This window comes from Pseudophryne corroboree, chromosome 8, assembly GCF_028390025.1.
Source record: "Pseudophryne corroboree isolate aPseCor3 chromosome 8, aPseCor3.hap2, whole genome shotgun sequence".
NCBI classification, from domain to species: domain Eukaryota; kingdom Metazoa; phylum Chordata; class Amphibia; order Anura; family Myobatrachidae; genus Pseudophryne; species Pseudophryne corroboree.
In genome coordinates, this window is record NC_086451.1 from 451,296,905 (window position 1) to 451,318,119 (window position 21,215).

Genomic DNA, 21,215 nt, shown 5'->3' on the forward strand with positions numbered 1-21,215 from the left:
CAGCACCGCATGAGCAAACTCAAGGTCCTCCCCAGCCAGGGTATCAAACTTGTAGAATTTTGCAAACGTGTTTGACCCCGACCAGGTAGCAGCTCGGCAAAGTTGTAATGCCGAGACCCCTTGGGCAGCCGCCCAAGAAGAGCCCCCTTCCTCGTGGAATGGGCTTTTACTGATTTAGGATGCGGCAGTCCAGCCGCAGAATGTGCAAGTTGAATCGTGCTACAGATCCAGCGAGCAATAGTCTGCTTAGAAGCAGGAGCACCCAGCTTGTTGGGTGCATGCAGGATAACAGCGAGTCAGTATTTCTGACTCTAGCCGTCCTGGAAACATAGATTTTCAGGGCCCGGACTACATCCAGCAACTTGGAGGCCTCCAAGTCCCGAGTAGCCGCAGGCACCACAATAGGTTGGTTCAAATGAAACGCTGATACCACCTTAGGGAGAAATTGGGGACGAATCCTCAATTCTGCCCTGTCCCTATGGAAGATCAGATAAGGGCTTTCACATGACAAAGCCGCCAATTCTGACACACACCTAGCCGAAGCCAAGGCCAAATATATATATATATGACCACTTTCCACGTGAGATACTTCAACTCCACGTTCTGAAGTGGCTCAAAACAATGTGATTTTAGGAAATCCAACACTACGTTGAGATCCCAAGGTGCCACTGGAGGCACAAAAGGGGGCTGAATATGCAGCACTCCCTTAACAACGTCTAAACTTCAGGCAGCGTCTTTCCTAGCCTTTAACAGCGTAGGAATCACTTCATCTGGAACGCCCTTTTCCGATAGGATCCGGCGTTCAACCGCCAAGCCTTCAAACGCAGCCGCGGTAAGTCTTGGAACAAACAGGGCCCCTGTAGTAACAGGTCCTGTCTGATTGACAGAGGCCATGGGTCCTCCAAGATCATTTCTTGTAGTTCTGGGTACCAAGTTCTTCTTGGCCAATACGGAACTACGAGTATAGTTCTTGCTCCTCTTTTACTTACTATCCTCAGTACCTTGGGTATGAGAGGAAGAGGAGGGAACACATCAACCGACTGGTACACCCACGGTGTCACTAGTGCGTCCACAGCTATCGCCAGAGGGTCTCTTGACCTGGCGCAATACTTTTTTAGCTTTTTGTTGAGGCGGGACGCCATCATGTCCACCTGTGGCCGTTCCCAACGGTTCACAATCTGCGTGAAGACTTCTGGATGAAGTCCCCACTCTCCCGGGTGGAGGTCGTGCCTGCTGAGGAAGTCTGCTTCCTAGTTTTCCACACCCGGAATGAACACTGCTGACAGTGTTAGCACGTGATACTCCGCCCATCGGAGAATCCTTGTGGCTTCTGCCAACGCCATCCTGCTTCTTGTGCCGCCTTGTCGGTTTACATGGGCGACAGCTGTGATGTTGTCTGACTGAATCAGCACCGGCTGGTTTTGAAGCAGGGGTTCTGCTTGCCTTAGGGCATTGTAAATGGCCCTTAGGTCCAGAATATTTATGTGTAGGGAAGTCTCCTGACTCGACCATTGTCCTTGGAAATTTCTTCCCTGAGTGACTGCTCCCCAACCTCGGAAGCTTACATCCGTGGTCACCAGGACCCAGTCCTGAATGCCGAATCTACGGCCCTCGAGAAGATGAGCACTCTGCAGCCACCACAGCAGAGACACCCTGGCCCTCGGGGACAGGGTGATAAGCCGATGCATCTGAAGATGCGATCCTCACTTGTCTAACAGGTCCCACTGAAAGTTCCTTGCATGGAACCTGCCGAAGGGAATTGCTTCGTAAGAAGCTACCATCTTTTCCAGGACTCGCGTGCAATGATGCACCGACACCTGTTTTGGTTTCAGGAGGTCTCTGACCAGAGATGACAACTCCTTGGCCTTCTCCTCTGGGAGAAAACACCTTCTTCTGTTCTGTGTCCAGAAACATGCCCAATATCAGCAGACGCGTCGTAGGAACCAGCTGCGACTTTGGGATATTCAGAATCCAGCCGTGCTGTTGTAGCACTTCCTGAGATAGTGCTATTCCGATCAACGACTGCTCCTTGGACCTCGCCTTTATAAGGAGATCGTCCAAGTACGGGATAATTATAACTCCCTTCTTTTGAAGGAGTATCATCATTTTGGCCATTACCTTGGAACACACCCTCGGTGCCGTGGACAGACCAAACGGCAACGTCTGGAATTGGTAATGGCAGTTCTGTACCACAACCTTGAGGTACTCCTGGTGAGGTGGGTAAATGGGGACATGTAGGTAAGCATCCATGATGTCCAGTGATACCATGTAATCCCCCTCTTCCAGGCTTGCAATAACCGCCCTGAGCGATTCCATTTTGAACTTGAACTTCCTTATATAAGTGTTCAAGGATTTCAAATTTAGAATGGGTCTCACCGAACCGTCTGGTTTCGGTACCACAAACATTGTGGAATAGTAACCCCGTCCCTGTTGAAGGAGGGGAACTTTTATTATCACCTGCTGGAGGTACAGCTTGTGAATTGCCCCAGTACTACCTCCCTGTCCTGGGGAGTAGCTGGCAAGGCTGATTTGAGGTAACGGCGAGGGGGAGACGCCTCGAATTCCAGCTTGTATCCCTGAGATACCACTTGTAGAACCCAGAGATCCACCTGTGAGCAAACCCACTGGTCGCTGAAGTTCCGGAGACGCGCCCCCACCGCACCTGGCTCCGTCTGTGGAGCCCCAGCGTCATGCGGTGGACTTAGTAGAAGCAGGGGAGGATTTTTGTTCCTGGGAACTGGCTGTCTGGTGCAGCTTTTTCCCTCTCCCCCCTGCCTCTGAGCAGAAAGGAAGCACCTTTGATCCGCTTGCCTTTCTGAGGCCGAAAGGACTGTACCTGATAGTACGGTGCTTTCTTAGGTTGTGAGGGAGCCTGAGGTAAAAATGTCGATTTCCCAGCTGTTGCTGTGGATACGAGGTCCGAGAGACCATCCCCAAACAATTCCTCACCCGTATAAGGCAAAACCTCCATGTGCCTTTTAGAATCAGCATCACCTGTCCACTGCCGGGTCCATAATACCCTCCTGGCAGAAATGGACATTGCATTAATTCTAGATGCCAGCCGGCAAATATCCCTCTGTGCATCCCTCATATATAAGACGACGTCTTTAATATGCTCTATGGTTAGCAAAATAGTATCCCTGTCGAGGGTATCAATATTATCTGACAGGGTATCAGACCACGCTGCAGCAGCACTACACATCCATGCTGAAGCAATTGCAGGTCTCAGTATAGTACCTGAGTGTGTATATACAGATTTCAGGATAGCCTCCTGCTTTCTATCAGCAGGCTCCTTCAAGGCGGCCGTATCCTGAGACGGCAGTGCCACCTTTTTTGACAAGCGTGTGAGCGCCTTATCCACCCTAGGAGATATCTCCCAACGTGACCTATCCTCTGGCGGGAAAGGGTACGCCATCAGTAACTTTTTAGAAATTACCAGTTTCTTATCGGGGGAACCCCACGCTTCTTCACACACTTCATTCAACTCATCTGATGGGGGAAAAAACACTGGCTGCTTTTTCTCCCCAAACAGCAATACCCTTTTTAGTGGTACCTGGGTTAATGTCAGAAATGTGTAACACATTTTTCATTGCCGTAATCATGCAACGGATGCCCCTTGTGGATTGTGTATATGTCTCATCCTCGTCGACACTGGAGTCAGACTCTGTGTCGACATCTGTGTCTGCCATCTGAGGTAGCGGGCGTTTGTGAGCCCCTGATGGTCTTTGAGACGCCTGGGCAGGCACGGGCTGAGAAGCCGGCTGTCCCACGGCTGTTACGTCATCCAGCCTTTTATGTAAGGAGTTGACACTGTCGGTTAATACCTTCCACATATCCACCCACTACGGTGTCGGCCCCGCAGGGGGTGACATCACACTTATCGGCACCTGCTCCGCCTCCACATAAGCCTCCTCATCAAACATGTCGACACAGCCGTGCCGACACACCGCACACACACAGGGAATGCTCTGACTGAGGACAGGACCCCACAAAGTCCTTTGGGGAGACAGAGAGAGAGTATGCCAGCACACACCACAGCGCTATTTAATCAGGGATTTTCACTAACACAATGTGATTTTTTCCTATAGCTGCTTTACATATACAGTTTTGCGCCTAAATTTAGTGCCCCCCCTCTCTTTGTTACCCTTTGAGCCTGGAAACTGCAGGGGAGAGCCTGGGGAGCTGTCTTCCAGCAGAGCTGTGAAGAGGAAATGGCGCCAGTGTGCTGAGGGAGATAGCCCCGCCCCTTTCTCGGCGGACTTCTCCCGCTCTTATATTTATATTATGGCAGGGGATTTTTGCACATATATAGTTTTTTAGACTATATTATGTGCTGTTTGCCAATGTAGGGTACTCTAATTGCAGCCCAGGGCGCCCCCCCCCCCAGCGCCCTGCACCCATCAGTGACCGGAGTATGTGGTGTGCATAGGGAGCAATGGCGCACAGCTGCAGTGCTGTGCGCTACCTTAATGAAGACCGGAATCTTCAGCCGCCGATTTTCAGGATGTTCTTCTTGCTTCTGGCTCTGCAAGGGGGACGGCGGCGCGGCTCCGGGACCAGACGACCGAGCCTGGGCCTGTGTTCGATCCCTCTGGAGCTAATGGTGTCCAGTAGCCTAAGAAGCCCAAGCTAGCTGCAAGCAGGTAGGTTCGCTTCTCTCCCCTTAGTCCCTCGTAGCAGTGAGTCTGTTGCCAGCAGATCTCACTGAAAATAAAAAACCTAACAAATACTTTCTTTTCTAGAAGCTCAGGAGAGCCCCTAGTGTGCAACCAGCTTGGGCCGGGCACAGATTCTAACTGAGGTCTGGAGGAGGGGCATAGAGGGAGGAGCCAGTGCACACCAGATAGTACCTAATCTTTCTTTTAGAGTGCCCAGTCTCCTGCGGAGCCCGTCTATTCCCCATGGTCCTTACGGAGTACCCAGCATCCACTAGGACATAAGAGAAATACGTATTAAAGTATATCTTTGTGAAAATCCTATATAAATATAAAACCTGACGCACCAAGCCCCCTCAGGTTATAGAATATAGGGATAGCAAGCTGAGTGAAAGACACGAAATGGACACCACTCAGCTAGCTAATGCACACACAGATAGTCACAGTTTGTACAATGCAGAGGTTATTACTAACAATAATACTGCACTGGACTAGCTTATACATAGCTATGTAGTCAATAGATATAACACTGCACAGTAAGAACTGGATGTATATCACAGGGTAATTGTACTAGAAAACCCTGACTTAACTAACACTGTCTAAAAGGCAGGTAGAATACTTAAGTGTCATGTAAAGTCACAGCACTGACAACCAGGTGGCTTTACACAGGAGGATTTGCCCAAGCAGTCCCAGGAACAGTGAAGCTGAGAGAAATGGCGCCCAGACACTGACAGGGAGTGAGGGAGAGACAGATATGCAGCTCCAGGGCGAGAACATTTGCGGAAAATGGCACCCTGGGGCTGGGGGAGGGGCTTCAGGTCTAAGCCTTATCCCCCTGCTGGCAAAACCACCGGGTACTGTGGGCTACTTTAAAATGGTTTAGAGAGAAAACTTGACCTGCACCCATGCCCTAGTGATCTAGTGGGATCGCCTGTACTGCCACAGTGTCCACCGCCAGCACGCGCGGCCCCTCCCACTGACCGCGCTGGATCGCGATAAAGCACGGGTCCCGCATGCGGGACCCACTCACCACCTCCCGAAGCGCGGCCACGCGATCCCGGAGAGCCCCCGTCGTGTGTGCCTGACCATGAAGAAAACCGGAGCCTCCTGCTGTAGTTACCCGGCAACCAGGGCTCGGGAGTGTATAGCGCCGCTGGGGAGAGATGGAGCTGCAGCAGGGAATGTCTCCTGACATTTACACACCGCTGCTGCCCTTGTAGTCTTCACTTTTTCTTCAAAAAAAGCTCTTCTTAGGGCTGCCTGGAGCAGCCCTTCTGTTTTGTGCCTGCTATCTGCGGCACCAACTACAAAACTGAGCTCCTGTGCAGGGAGGTGGGGTTATAGAGGAGGCGGAGCTATGCATTCTGGGAACAGTCAAAGCTTTTCAGCCTGTTGGTGCCTCGGATCAAGATCCTACTCTACACCCCTATATCTATCCTTGTGGAGCCCAGTGTACCCCGCAGCAGAAATATATCTATCATGTCACATGTAGCATAAAAATACAGCATCAGCCTGCCAGGTGCCTCAAAGACGAGAACCTCATGCCAGGGCCGTAGCTAAACCTAGGGGAGCTCCATAGCAAAATTTCCACAGGACGGCATTGATGGCGTGAGGAGGCTGCGGCTTGACCACCTTCCTCCTAGACGTCTCGTCAGCTGCAGCAACACTATTTAGCCAGGTATCTTCCAGCACATAGGTATGGATGAGCTTGGTACCTGGTCAGTGTAAGCCTCTGCACCCATGGCCAGGAACAATCACTGTTAGGTATTCTTATATATCCACTACACCAGTGTTTCCTAAATACAGTCCTCAAGGCACCCAAATAGGCCAGGTTTTTAGGATACCCATACTTAAGCTCAGATGACCCCGGGATCCCGACAGGGACAGGAGACACACACTGTAATCCCAGCATCCGACCAGAAGTATAGCGGGCTGGTTGGGGTCAGGCATCGGGGAGGGTTGCTAGTTAGGGTTAGGCTGCAGGGAGGGGGTTGTTAGGGTTAGGCACAAAGTCCCCCGTCTCCTTCCCTCCTACCATCTCTGACATCTTTCTTCCCTGTATCTGGAGAAGTCATGGTCCTCATCCCCTCTTCACCTCTCCACTTGACCCTATTCCCTCCCGCCTTCTCCGCTTCCTCTCGTCTTCTGCCTGTTCCCATCTTGCCCATCTACTCAATCTCTCACTCTCATAAGGCACTGTCCCTTCTGCCTTCAAGTATGCACTTGTCTCCCCTATTCTTAAAAAAAACCTACCCTTGACCAACTTAAGCATTGGATAGACGGTATGACCATTAGCCCTAACGTCTTCCAACTCCCCGCCAACAGTGTCCTGACTAAACTGACTAAACTTTTGTCCCGTGGAGCCATTTCTGACTGGTATGATCTGTTGTCACCTCCGATCGCCACGACTTTATCTGCCGCACAACTTAAGTGGGAAACTGATCTCCATCGTACTTTCACTCTTAAGCAGTGGGAATCTATTCACCTTTCTTCCTTCTCCCTTTCCAAATGTACTAACCACACTGAAAATAAGAATTTACTCACCGGTAATTCTATTTCTCGTAGTCCGTAGTGGATGCTGGGAACTCCGTAAGGACCATGGGGAATAGCGGGCTCCGAAGGAGGCTGGGCACTCTAGAAAGATCTTAGACTACCTGGTGTGCACTGGCTCCTCCCACTATGACCCTCCTCCAAGCCTCAGTTAGGTACTGTGCCCGGACGAGCGTACACAATAAGGAAGGATTTTGAATCCCGGGTAAGACTCATACCAGCCACACCAATCACACCGTACAACTCGTGATATGAAACACAGTTAACAGTATGAAACAATAGAGCCTCTCAACAGATGGCTCAACAATAACCCGATTTAGTTAACAATAACTATGTACAAGTATTGCAGATAAACCGCACTTGGGATGGGCGCCCAGCATCCACTACGGACTACGAGAAATAGAATTACCGGTGAGTAAATTCTTATTTTCTCTAACGTCCTAGTGGATGCTGGGAACTCCGTAAGGACCATGGGGATTATACCAAAGCTCCCAAACGGGCGGGAGAGTGCGGATGACTCTGCAGCACTGAATGAGAGAACTCCAGGTCCTCCTCAGCCAGGGTATCAAATTTGTAGAATTTTGCAAACGTGTTTGCCCCTGACCAAGTAGCTGCTCGGCAAAGTTGTAAAGCCGAGACCCCTCGGGCAGCCGCCCAAGATGAGCCCACCTTCCTTGTGGAATGGGCATTGACAGATTTTGGCTGTGGCAGGCCTGCCACAGTATGTGCAAGCTGAATTGTACTACAAATCCAACGAGCAATGGTCTGCTTAGAAGCAGGAGCACCCAGCTTGTTAGGTGCATATAGGATAAACAGCGAGTCAGATTTTCTGACTCTAGCCGTTCTGGAAACATATATTTTCAGTGCCCTGACAACGTCTAGCAACTTGGAGTCCTCCAAGTCCCTAGTAGCCTAGGCACCACAATAGGCTGGTTCAGGTGAAACGCTGACACCACCTTTGGGAGAAACTGGGGACGAGTCCTCAATTCTGCCCTATCCATATGGAAAATCAAATAAGGGCTTTTACAAGACAAAGCCGCCAACTTTGATACTCGCCTGGCAGAAGCCAAGGCCAATAACATAACCACCTTCCACGTGAGATATTTCAGATCCACGGTTTTTAGTGGTTCAAACCAATGTGATTTTAAGAAACTCAACACCACGTTGAGATCCCAAGGTGCCACAGGAGGCACAAACGGGGGCTGACTCTGCAGCACTCCTTTTATAAATGTCTGAACTTCAGGTACTGAAGCTAGTTCTTTTTGAAAGAAAATCGACAGAGCCGAGATCTGTACCTTAATGGAACCCAATTTAAGGCCCATAGTCACTCCTGCTTGCAGGAAATGCAGAAATCGACCTAGTTGAAATTCCTCTGTTGGGGCCCTTTCGGCCTCACACCATGCAACATATTTTCGCCATATGCGGTGATAATGAGTTGCTGTAACCTCTTTCCTGGCTTTAGTAAGCGTAGGAATGACTTCCTCCGGAATGCCCTTTTCCTTCAGGATCCGGCGTTCAACCGCCATGCCGACAAACGCAGCCGCGGTAAGTCTTGGAACAGACAGGGCCCCTGCTGCCGCAGGTCCTGTCTGAGTGGCAGAGGCCATGGGTCCTCTGATATAAATTCTTGAAGTTCTGGGTACCAAGCTCTTCTTGGCCATCCACGAGTATCGTTCTTACTCCTCGCCTTCTTATTATTCTCAGTACCTTTGGTATGAGAGGCAGAGGGGAGAACACATAAACCGACTGGTACACCCACGGTGTTACCAGAGCGTCCATAGCTATCGCCTGAGGGTCCCTTGACCCGGTGCAATATCTTTTATAGCTTTTTGTTGAGGCGGGACGCCATCATGTCCACCTGTGGCCTTTCCCAATGGTGTACAATCCTATTGGAAGACTTCTGGAGGAAGTCCCCATTCTCCCGGGTGGAGGTCGTGTCTGTTGAGAAGATCTGCTTCCCAGTTGTCCACTCCGGGAATGAACACTGCTGACAGTGCTAACACATGATTTTCCGCCTATCGGAGAATCCTTGTGGCTTCTGCCATCGCCATCCTGCTTCTTGTGCCGCCCTGTTGGTTTACATGGGCGACTGCCGTGATGTTGTCTGATTGGATCAGTACCGGCTGGTTTTGAAGCAGAGGCCTTGCCGGCCTCAGGGCATTGTAAATGGCCCTCAGGTCCAGAATATTTATGTGTAGGGAAATAACCTGACTTGACCAAAGTCCCTGGAAATTTCTTCCCTGTGTGACTGCCTCCCAGCCTCAAAGGCTGGAATCCATGGTCACTAGGACCTAGTCCTGTATGCCGAACCTGCGGCCCTCTTGAAGATGGGCACTCTGCAGCCACCACAGTAGAGATACCCTGGTCCTTGGAGACAGGGTTATCAGCCTATGCATCGGAAGATGCGATCCGGACCACTTGTCCAACAGGTCCCTCTGAAAAGTTCTTGTATGGAACCTGCCTAATGGGATTGCTTCGTAGGAAGCTACCATTTTTCCCAGGACTCGCGTGCAATGATGCACCGCTACCTATTTTGGCTTCAGGAGGTCTCTGACTAGAGATGACAACTCCTTGGCTTTCTCCTCCGGGAGAAACACTATTTCTGGTTTATGTCCAGAACCATCCCCAGGAACAGTAGACGTGTCATAGGAACCAGCTGTGACTTTGGACTGTTTAGAATCCAACCATGCTGTTGTAGCACTTTCCAAAATAGTGCTACCCCGACTACCAACTGCTCCTTGGACCTCGCCCTTATAACGAGATTGTCCAAGTACGGGATAATTACAACTCCCTTTTTTTGAAGGAGTATCAACATTTCGGCCATTACCTTGATAAAACACCCTCGGTGCCATGTACAGTCCAAACGGCAGTGTCTGGACTTGGTAATGGTAATCCTGTACCACAAATCTGAGGTACTCCTGGCGAGGATGGTAAATGGGGACATGCAGGTAAGCATCCTTGATGTCCCAGGATACCATGTAATCCCCCTCGTCCAGGCTTGGAATAACCGCCCTGAGCGATTCCATCTTGAACTTGAATTTTTGTGTTCAAGGATTTTAAATATAAAATGGGTCACACCGAACCATGCGGTTTCGGTACCCCAACCCGTGTGGAATAGTAACCCCGTCCTTGTTGAAGTAGGGGCACCTTGAGTATTACCTGCTGGGAATACCGCTTATTAATTGCCTCTAGCACAGCCTCCCTGCCTGAGGGAGTTGTCAGCAAGGCATATTTTAGGAAACGGCTGGGGGGAGACATCTCGAATTCCAGCTTGTACCCCTGAAATACTACTTGAAAGAAACAGGGATCCACCTGTGAGCGAGCCCACTAATTGCTGAAATTTTTGAGACGCCCCCCCACCGTACCTGGCTACACCTGTGGAGCACCCGCGTCATGGTGTGGCCTCACAGGAGGCGGGGGAAGAATCTTGATTCTGGGAACAGGCTGACTGGTGCAGCTTTTTTCCCTCTACCCTTGTCTCTGTACAGAAAGGAAGCGCCATTTGTTTCTGAAGCCGAAAGGACTGTACCTTTGTCTGTGAGGAAACCTGAGGTAAAATGATTTCTTCCCAGCAGTTGCTGTGGATACGAGGTCCCAGAGACCATCCCCAAATAATTCCTCACCCTTATAAGGCTCTCTATGCGCTTTTTAAGTCAGCATCACCTGTCCAGTGACAGGTCTCTAATACCCTCCTGACAGAATGGACATTACATTTATTTTGGATGCCAGCCGGCAAAATATCCCTCTGTGCATCCCCCATATATAAGACGACGTCTTTAATATGTTTTTATGTTTGCCAACTAGTATCCCTGTTTGACAGGGTCACCGACCACGCTGCAGCAGCACTATCTGCAGGTCTCAGTCTAGTACCTGAGTGTGTAAATACAGACTTCAGGATAGCCTCCTGTTTTTTATCAACAGGTACCTATTAAAGTGGCCGTATCCTAAGACGGCAGTGCCACCTTTTTTGACAAACGTGTGAGCGCCTTATCCACCCTAGGGGATATCTCCCAGCGTAACTTATCCACCTGGCGGGAAAGGGTACGCCATCAGTAACTTTTTATAAATTACCAGTTTCTTGACGGGGGAACCCACGCTTTCACACACTTCATTTATTCATCTGATGGGGGAACAAAACACTGCCTGTTTTTTCTCCCCAAACCTAAAACCCATTTTTAGAGGTGCTTGGGTTAAAGTCAGAAATGTATAACACATTTTTTATTGCCGGGATCACGTCACGGATGTTCCTAGTGGATTGTGTATATGTCTCCACCTTGTCGACACTGGAGTCAGACTCCGCGTCGACATCTGTGTCTGCCATCTGAGAGAGCGGGCGTTTTTGAGCCCCTGATGGCCTTTGAGACGCCTGGGCAGGCGCGGGCTGCGAAGCCGGCTGTCCCACAGCTGTTACGTCATCCACCCTTTTATGTAAGGAGTTGACACTGTCGGTTAATACCTTTCACCTATCCATCCACTCTGGTGTCGGCCCCACAGGGGGCGACATCACATATATCGGCCTCTGTTCTGTCACCATATAAGCCTCCTCATTCAACATGTCGACACAGCCGTACCGACACACCGCAGACACACAGGGAATGCTCTAAACGAGGACAGGACCCACAAAAGCCCTTTGGGGGGACAGAGTAAGAGTATGCCAGCACACACCAGAGCGCTATATATATACAGGGACTAACTGAGTTATGTCCCTAATAGCTGCTTTTTATATAATATACTGTATACAGTGCCAATTTTAATGCCCCCCCTCTCTTTTCCCTCTTACTGTACTGTAGAATTGCAGGGAAGAGCCAGGGAGCTTCCTTCCAGCCGAGCTGTGAGGGAAAAATGGCGCCAGTGTGCTGAGGAGATAGGCTCCGCCCCTTTTTCGCGGCCTATTCTCCCGTTTTTTATGGAATTCTGGCAGGGGTATTTACCTCATATATAGCCCCTGGGGCCATATATTGAGGTATTTTAGCCAGCCAAGGTGTTTTTATTGCTGCCTCAGGGCGCCCCCCCCAGCGCCCTGCACCCTCAGTGACCGGAGTGTGAAGTGTGTGAGAGGAGCAATGGCGCACAGCTGCAGTGCTGTGCGCTACCTTGGTGAAGACAGAGTCTTCATGCCGCCGATTTTCCGGACCATCTTCTTGCTTCTGGCTCTGTAAGGGGGACGGCGGCGCGGCTCCGGGACCGAACATCAAGGCTGGGCCTGCGCTCGATCCCTCTGGAGCTAATGGTGTCCAGTAGCCTAAGAAGCCCAATCCGGCTGCAAGCAGGCGAGTTCGCTTCTTCTCCCCTTAGTCCCTCGCTGCAGTGAGCCTGTTGCCAGCAGGTCTCACTGAAAATAACAAATTCTAAGACTATAACTTTCTAAGAGCTCAGGAGAGCCCCTAGTGTGCATCCAACCTCGGCCGGGCACGAAATCTAACTGAGGCTTGGAGGAGGGTCATATGTTGCATGGTGTGAGGCCGAAAGGGCCCCAACAGAGGAATTTCAACTAGGTCGATTTCTGCATTTCCTGCAAGCAGGAGTGACTATGGGCCTTAAATTGGGTTCCATTAAGGTACAGATCTCGGCTCTGTCGATTTTCTTTCAAAAAGAACTAGCTTCAGTACCTGAAGTTCAGACATTTATAAAAGGAGTGCTGCAGAGTCAGCCCCCGTTTGTGCCTCCTGTGGCACCTTGGGATCTCAACGTGGTGTTGAGTTTCTTAAAATCACATTGGTTTGAACCACTAAAAACCGTGGATCTGAAATATCTCACGTGGAAGGTGGTTATGTTATTGGCCTTGGCTTCTGCCAGGCGAGTATCAAAGTTGGCGGCTTTGTCTTGTAAAAGCCCTTATTTGATTTTCCATATGGATAGGGCAGAATTGAGGACTCGTCCCCAGTTTCTCCCAAAGGTGGTGTCAGCGTTTCACCTGAACCAGCCTATTGTGGTGCCTAGGCTACTAGGGACTTGGAGGACTCCAAGTTGCTAGACGTTGTCAGGGCACTGAAAATATATGTTTCCAGAACGGCTAGAGTCAGAAAATCTGACTCGCTGTTTATCCTATATGCACCTAACAAGCTGGGTGCTCCTGCTTCTAAGCAGACCATTGCTCGTTGGATTTGTAGTACAATTCAGCTTGCACATACTGTGGCAGGCCTGCCACAGCCAAAATCTGTCAATGCCCATTCCACAAGGAAGGTGGGCTCATCTTGGGCGGCTGCCCGAGGGGTCTCGGCTTTACAACTTTGCCGAGCAGCTACTTGGTCAGGGGCAAACACGTTTGCAAAATTCTACAAATTTGATACCCTGGCTGAGGAGGACCTGGAGTTCTCTCATTCAGTGCTGCAGAGTCATCCGCACTCTCCCGCCCGTTTGGGAGCTTTGGTATAATCCCCATGGTCCTTACGGAGTTCCCAGCATCCACTAGGACGTTAGAGAAAATAAGAATTTACTCACCGGTAATTCTATTTCTCGTAGTCCGTAGTGGATGCTGGGCGCCCATCCCAAGTGCGGTTTATCTGCAATACTTGTACATAGTTATTGTTAACTAAATCGGGTTATTGTTGAGCCATCTGTTGAGAGGCTCTATTGTTTCATACTGTTAACTGTGTTTCATATCACGAGTTGTACGGTGTGATTGGTGTGGCTGGTATGAGTCTTACCCGGGATTCAAAATCCTTCCTTATTGTGTACGCTCGTCCGGGCACAGTACCTAACTGAGGCTTGGAGGAGGGTCATAGTGGGAGGAGCCAGTGCACACCAGGTAGTCTAAGATCTTTCTAGAGTGCCCAGCCTCCTTCGGAGCCCGCTATTCCCCATGGTCCTTACGGAGTTCCCAGCATCCACTAGGACGTTAGAGAAATGCACATTAAGCTGTTACATAGACTATACCTCACCCCATCTATACTACACAGGATCTGGCCAACCAATTCTAATTTCTGTTGTCGCCTTTGCCACCACGAAGGTACACTAATACATGTCTTCTGGGAATGCCCTGCGCTCCTTTTGGGATAAAGTATATGACCTCATTCATTCGATCACTGACCTTGACGTGACTCAAGACCCTTCATTAGCGTTGCTGCATTGGTACCCACTGTCCCCAAATCGACTCGTTACGTCCTTGGTCACGTCGTAATTGCGGCCAGAGCTACAATTGCCCAAGACTGGAAGTCTCCCTTCCCCCCTCCCTTTGCTAAGGTTATCTCTAAGACCCACTTCCATTTTGAGTTGGAAACTAGGGAAGCTGCATACTCTACATCCCCCTCTTCCCCCATCATGAAGTGGCTCCCATGGTATACATATATCTCCAAGAATAAGGTGATCTCTCCACCGTCCCTCCCCATACAGAGTCCTCCCTGTGACTTAGGCAGCCCTCTATCTGAAGGAAACCCATGTTCCTGAATGTTGTGTTTTATGTAACGCTTCTGGATGTCCTGTCTCTCCCCCTATGACAGGCCTGGCCAACCGGTGGCTCTCCAGATGTTGTGAAACTACACATCCCAGCATGCCCTGCCAGAGTTTTAGCATTCCCTAATAGAAAAACTGTGGCAAATCATGATGGGACTTGTAGTTTTACAACAGCTGGAGAGCCACATGTTGCCAAGGCCTGCCCTATGATATTGTTTTTATCCCACTGTTACCCTGTTTTCTTTTGTCTTTTCTGTATTCTTGTTTTGACTCTATACCTTAAATAAAAACTTAATGTTGAAAAAAAAAAAACCTACCCTTGATCCAACCAATATCTCCAACTACCGACCCATCTCTCTTCTCCCTTTTGCCTCCAAACTCCTTGAGTGTATTGTCTACAACCGGCTCACTGTCTTTCTTTCTTTCTTCCCACTCACTGCTTGACCCTTTCCAGTCTGGTTTCCGTCCTCAGCACTCCACTGAAACTGCCCTCACAAAAGTCTGCAATGACCTCCTTGCTGCGAAATCCAGGCACTACTACTCTCTGCTTATTCTCCTTGACCTCTCTGCTGCTTTTGACATTGTAGACCACCCTCTCCTCCTGCAAATCCTTTACTCCCTTGGTTTGCGTGATACTGCTCTCTCCTGGCTGTCCTCCTACCTTTCTGACCGTTCCTTTTCTGTCTCCTCTCATGACTCAACCTCCCCCCCACTTCCTCTACCAGTAGGTGTCCCCCAAGGTTCTGTTCTTGGGCCTCTCCTTTTCTCTCTCTACACATCCTCATTAGGTGAGCTCATTAGCTCTTTTGACTTAAAATATCTCTACGCTGATGATACTCAAATCTACTTTTCCTCCTCTGACCTCTCCCCTGCTCTCCTCACTCGTATCTCCAACTGTCGCTCTGCTATCTCCTCCTGGATGTCCCAGCGCTTTCTTAAACTTAACATGTCTAAGACTGAGCTGATCATCTTCCCTCCCTCCCTCATAACTTCACCTCCTACAATTTCATTATCCATTGACGGCACAACTATCTCCTCTAGCCCCCAAGTGCGATATCTTGGAGTAATCCTTGACTCCGCCCTCTCCTTCAAACCACACATTCAGTACCTCTCAAAAACCTGCCATTTCCATCTCAAAAACATCTCCAGGATCAGACCCTTTCTCACCCAGGATGCTACTAAGACCCTCATCCACTCACTGGTCATCTCCAGATTAGACTACTGCAATCTCCTCCTATCTGGCCTCCCTCAAAAATGCCTCTCTCCACTTCAATCTATCCTCAATGCTGCTGCCGGTCTCATCTTCCTCACCAAACGTACTACATCCACATCCCCTCTCTTGCAGGACCTTCACTGGCTAACCTTCCCATTCAGAATCCAATTCAAGCTTCTCCCACTCCCCTACAAAGCCCTCACCCACTCTTCTCCCTCTTACATCTCTGACCTTATCTCTCTTTACATTCCCACCCATCCTCTTCGCTCTGCTAATGCACGCCGTCTCTCCTGCCAACTGATTACCTCCTCCCACTCCTACCTACAAGATTTTGCACGTGCTGCTCCCTATCTTTGGAATGCTCTACCTCTCCCCATCCGACTCTCCACCTCTCTACAAAACTTCAAACGGGCTCTCTAGACCCACTTCTTCACCAAACCCAGTCAACTCTCCTCCTAACCCTTTTGTCTATGCTCACTGTCTACCCCTTCTGTGTCACTCTGGTCTGTTAGCCCCTCACCTTTTAGATTGTAAGCTCGCAAGAGCAGGGACTTCTTTCCTCATGTGCCTTTCCTTTTCTTACTTACACTATCTTATACTCCATACTCCCTTGGTGGCACCTAACCCCGGGATTTCTATACCTGTCCTATATTGTCTTGTACTGTAAGTGCTGTTTTCTTGTGTGCTCATTTTATTATGCACTGTGTAATGGGCGCTGCGGATCCCTTGTGGTGCCATATAATGGATAATAATAATTTTAAAGTGTGTGTGTGTGTGTGTGTGTGTGTGGGATGGGGGATAGGCACTACGGGGGGAAGGTTAGGGTTAGGCTGCAGAAAGGGAAGGGTTAGGGGAGAGGAGTTGGCAGTCTTACCTACGCCATTGGGATTTACACAGCTGCTATATCACATATCATGCTATATCATACTGAATCCATATGCAAGACAGACAGAGGATAATGATATTACTGTGCACCTGGCAGTTCATCCTAATAGAACAGCACAGACTGCCCTTGTAAAGTATCATTTCCCCAGAATCGGTATGGATACAGCATTTTTAAACATGTATCTTTGAGACCAATAGGAGGTCTTAACACCTCTTCTCGCAGCTGCTGGCTAACAGTGTAGTAGCGCCATCTTGAGGATTATTTTTGTTTCTCAATCATCCACTAGGGGACACTGGAGTTAGACAGCTGGGGTGCGAAGATTGCAGACCGGAGGTGACACAATGTTGTTATAAAAAAAATTATGCACAGCTGGTTCCTCCCCCTTCAAACTTTTAGTTAAAGAAAACTCTCTCGTGTATTCGCTGGGTCTGGTCTGGCTATTGCTGCTGACAGCTGCCGAACCCAACGTCCAATGCAAGCAGGCATGGCACTAAACACAAGAGGGCATGTCACAGGAATGGAAGAAGCAGGCAGGTGCACTTCTCTGCTTTCCTCCTCCAGAAGAATCTAGCAATCGTACACAGACCTGCTTACAAGGTGGTGCCCAATGTTCATTGCAGGGGTGCAACTAGTACTACACCCAGGCAGGAATCAGGACTGGAGGACTCAGGTAAACGGTCTCTGTTTTCCTCCCTCAGATCACAGACAAACGGTTAACAATAAAGCTCAGCTTACTGTGGAACGAGATCCCTCAGTTCCGCAGATGCAGGATCCCATGGGACTTTGAGAATCCACACTGCTGAATTGCAAACGCTACCAGAGGCGGTCCAGCCGGAGACACCACATAATTAGCGCAGGGTAGCAAGGAGCGGGTAGTGCAGATTTAACATTTTGCAGCTAAGGTTTTATTAAGGGTGGTCTTCAGTTTGCCGGCTGTCGGGATCCCGGAGCACAGTATACCGGCTGCCGGGATCCCGGAGCACAGTATACCGGCTGTCGGGATCCCGGAGCACAGTATACCGGCTGCCGGGATCCCGGAGCACAGTATACCGACACTTTATCTCCCTCTTGGGGGTCCACAACCCCCCGGAGGAAGAATAACCGTGCCCGCCAGGAGCTCATTTGTGCTCGCCACGCTGTCGGTATGCCGGCGGTCAGGATTCAGACGCCAGTATGCTGGTCGCCAGGAGCCCGGCCACCAGCATACCATAGTACACCCTTTTATTAATACTGTCCTATAAAATGGTAAATAACTAATTGAAGTATAAGGCTTTTGATCAAAAATAACAAAAAAAAAATTACATCTATAAATTGAAGTGGTTTTTCAAACAATCTTTTGTGTGTGAAACAATTATACGCCCCACTAGTTCCAGCTCATGTACTTGCTGCAAAGTCCTCGTTGTGAAAATGATCCTCAAAATATACCCACAGGTTTTCAAGTGATCAGACTCACGACACCATCCCCAATAAACCAGACATGTCTTTTAGATAAATACCAATGACACCACAATTAAAAGCCACCTTTACTAAAATGTTACAAAATAAAAAAAATTGCTCCATACAGGGAGCAAATAGGTACAAAGACTCACATACCCCTCTATCACTAACCCCCTAAACTTTAAGTGCAAGAGGCATGAAGCCAGCGCCATACTGCCTACCGGCTCCCTGTCACTGATCGAGCAACAGCTGGAATTCTCCACTGCCAGAACATAGCTTAGAATACTGCCACTTTTACGCCTGACGGGGGTATAGGCAGCTTATCCCCTGAAGTCATCATCGACCCCACTCTTCCAGGCAGGATGAATAAGGACCAAGGTCCACGTTTCAGGATCCCCCACCACTGGTGCGTCCACTTATTCTTCTGATCATAGAGCTATAGTTAGACAAGGTGGAAAAATAAGATTTTACTTACCGATAAATCTATTTCTCGGAGTCCGTAGTGGATGCTGGGGTTCCTGAAAGGACCATGGGGAATAGCGGCTCCGCAGGAGACAGGGCACAAAAAGTAAAGCTTTCCGATCAGGTGGTGTGCACTGGCTCCTCCCCCTATGACCCTCCTCCAGACTCCAGTTAGGTACTGTGCCCGGACGAGCGTACACAATAAGGGAGGATTTTGAATCCCGGGTAAGACTCATACCAGCCACACCAATCACACCGTACAACTTGTGATCTAAACCCAGTTAACAGTATGATAACAGCGGAGCCTCTGAAAGATGGCTTCCTTTAACAATAACCCGAATTAGTTAACAAAAACTATGTACAACTTATGCAGATAATCCGCACTTGGGATGGGCGCCCAGCATCCACTACGGACTCCGAGAAATAGATTTATCGGTAAGTAAAATCTTATTTTCTCTATCGTCCTAGTGGATGCTGGGGTTCCTGAAAGGACCATGGGGATTATACCAAAGCTCCCAAACGGGCGGGAGAGTGCGGATGACTCTGCAGCACCGAATGAGAGAACTCCAGGTCCTCCTTAGCCAGAGTATCAAATTTGTAAAATTTTACAAACGTGTTCTCCCCTGACCACGTAGCTGCTCGGCAAAGTTGTAATGCCGAGACCCCTCGGGCAGCCGCCCAAGATGAGCCCACCTTCCTTGTGGAGTGGGCCTTTACAGATTTAGGCTGTGGCAAGCCTGCCACAGAATGTGCAAGTTGGATTGTGCTACAGATCCAACGAGCAATCGTCTGCTTAGACGCAGGAGCACCCATCTTGTTGGGTGCATACAATATAAACAACGAGTCAGATTTTCTGACTCCAGCTGTCCTTGCAATATATATTTTTAATGCTCTGACAACGTCCAGTAACTTGGAGTCCTCCAAGTCACTTGTAGCCGCAGGCACTACAATAGGCTGGTTCAGATGAAATGCTGACACCACCTTAGGGAGAAAATGCGGACGAGTTCGCAGTTCTGCCCTGTCCAAATGGAAAATCAGATATGGGCTTTTGTAAGATAAAGCTGCCAATTCTGACACTCTCCTGGCAGAAGCCAGGGCTAGAAGCATGGTCACTTTCCATGTGAGATATTTCAAATCCACCTTTTTTAGTGGTTCAAACCAATGAGATTTTAGGAAGTCCAAAACCACATTTAGATCCCACGGTGCCACTGGAGGCACCACAGGAGGCTGTATATGCAGCACTCCCTTAACAAAGGTCTGGACTTCAGGGACTGAAGCCAATTCTTTTTGAAAGAAAATCGACAGGGCCGAAATTTGAACCTTAATAGATCCCAATTTGAGACCCATTGACAATCCTGATTGCAGGAAATGTAGGAATCGACCCAGTTGAAATTCCTCCGTCGGAGCACTCCGATCTTCGCACCACGCAACATATTTTCGCCAAATTCGGTGATAATGTTGCACGGTTACTTCCTTCCTTGCTTTAATCAAAGTAGGAATGACTTCTTCCGGCATGCCTCTTTCCTTTAGGATCCGGCGTTCAACCGCCATGCCGTCAAACGCAGCCGCGGTAAGTCTTGAAACAGACAGGGACCCTGCTGAAGCAAGTCCCTCCTTAGAGGTAGAGGCCACGGATCTTCCGTGATCATCTCTTGAAGTTCCGGGTACCAAGTCCTCCTTGGCCAATCCGGAACCACTAGTATCGTTCTTACGCCTCTTTGCCGTATAATTTTCAATACTTTTGGTATGAGAGGCAGAGGAGGAAACACATACACCGACTGGTACACCCAAGGCGTTACCAGCGCGTCCACAGCTATTGCCTGCGGATCTCTTGACCTGGCGCAATACCTGTCCAGTTTTTTGTTGAGGCGAGACGCCATCATGTCCACCATTGGTCTTTCCCAACGGGTTACCAGCATGTGGAAGACTTCTGGATGAAGTCCCCACTCTCCCGGGTGAAGATCGTGTCTGCTGAGGAAGTCTGCTTCCCAGTTGTCCACTCCCGGGATGAACACTGCTGACAGTGCTATCACATGATTCTCTGCCCAGCGAAGAATCCTTGCAGCTTCTGCCATTGCCCTCCTGCTTCTTGTGCCGCCCTGTCTGTTCACATGGGCGACTGCCGTGATGTTGTCCGACTGGATCAATACCGGTTTTCCCTGAAGCAGAGGTTCTGCCTGGTTTAGAGCATTGTATATTGCTCTTAGTTCCAGAATGTTTATGTGAAGAGACGTTTCCAGGCTCGTCCATACTCCCTGGAAGTTTCTTCCTTGTGTGACTGCTCCCCAGCCTCTCAGGCTGGCGTCCGTGGTCACCAGGATCCAATCCTGTATGCCGAATCTGCGGCCCTCCAATAGATGAGCACTCTGCAACCACCACAGAAGAGACACCCTTGTCCTTGGAGACAGGGTTATCCGTAGGTGCATCTGAAGATGCGACCCTGACCATTTGTCCAACAGATCCCTTTGGAAAATTCTTGCGTGGAATCTGCCGAATGGAATCGCTTCGTAAGAAGCCACCATTTTTCCCAGGACTCTTGTGCATTGATGTACAGACACCTTTCCTGGTTTTAGGAGGTTCCTGACAAGCTCGGATAACTCCTTGGCTTTTTCCTCCGGGA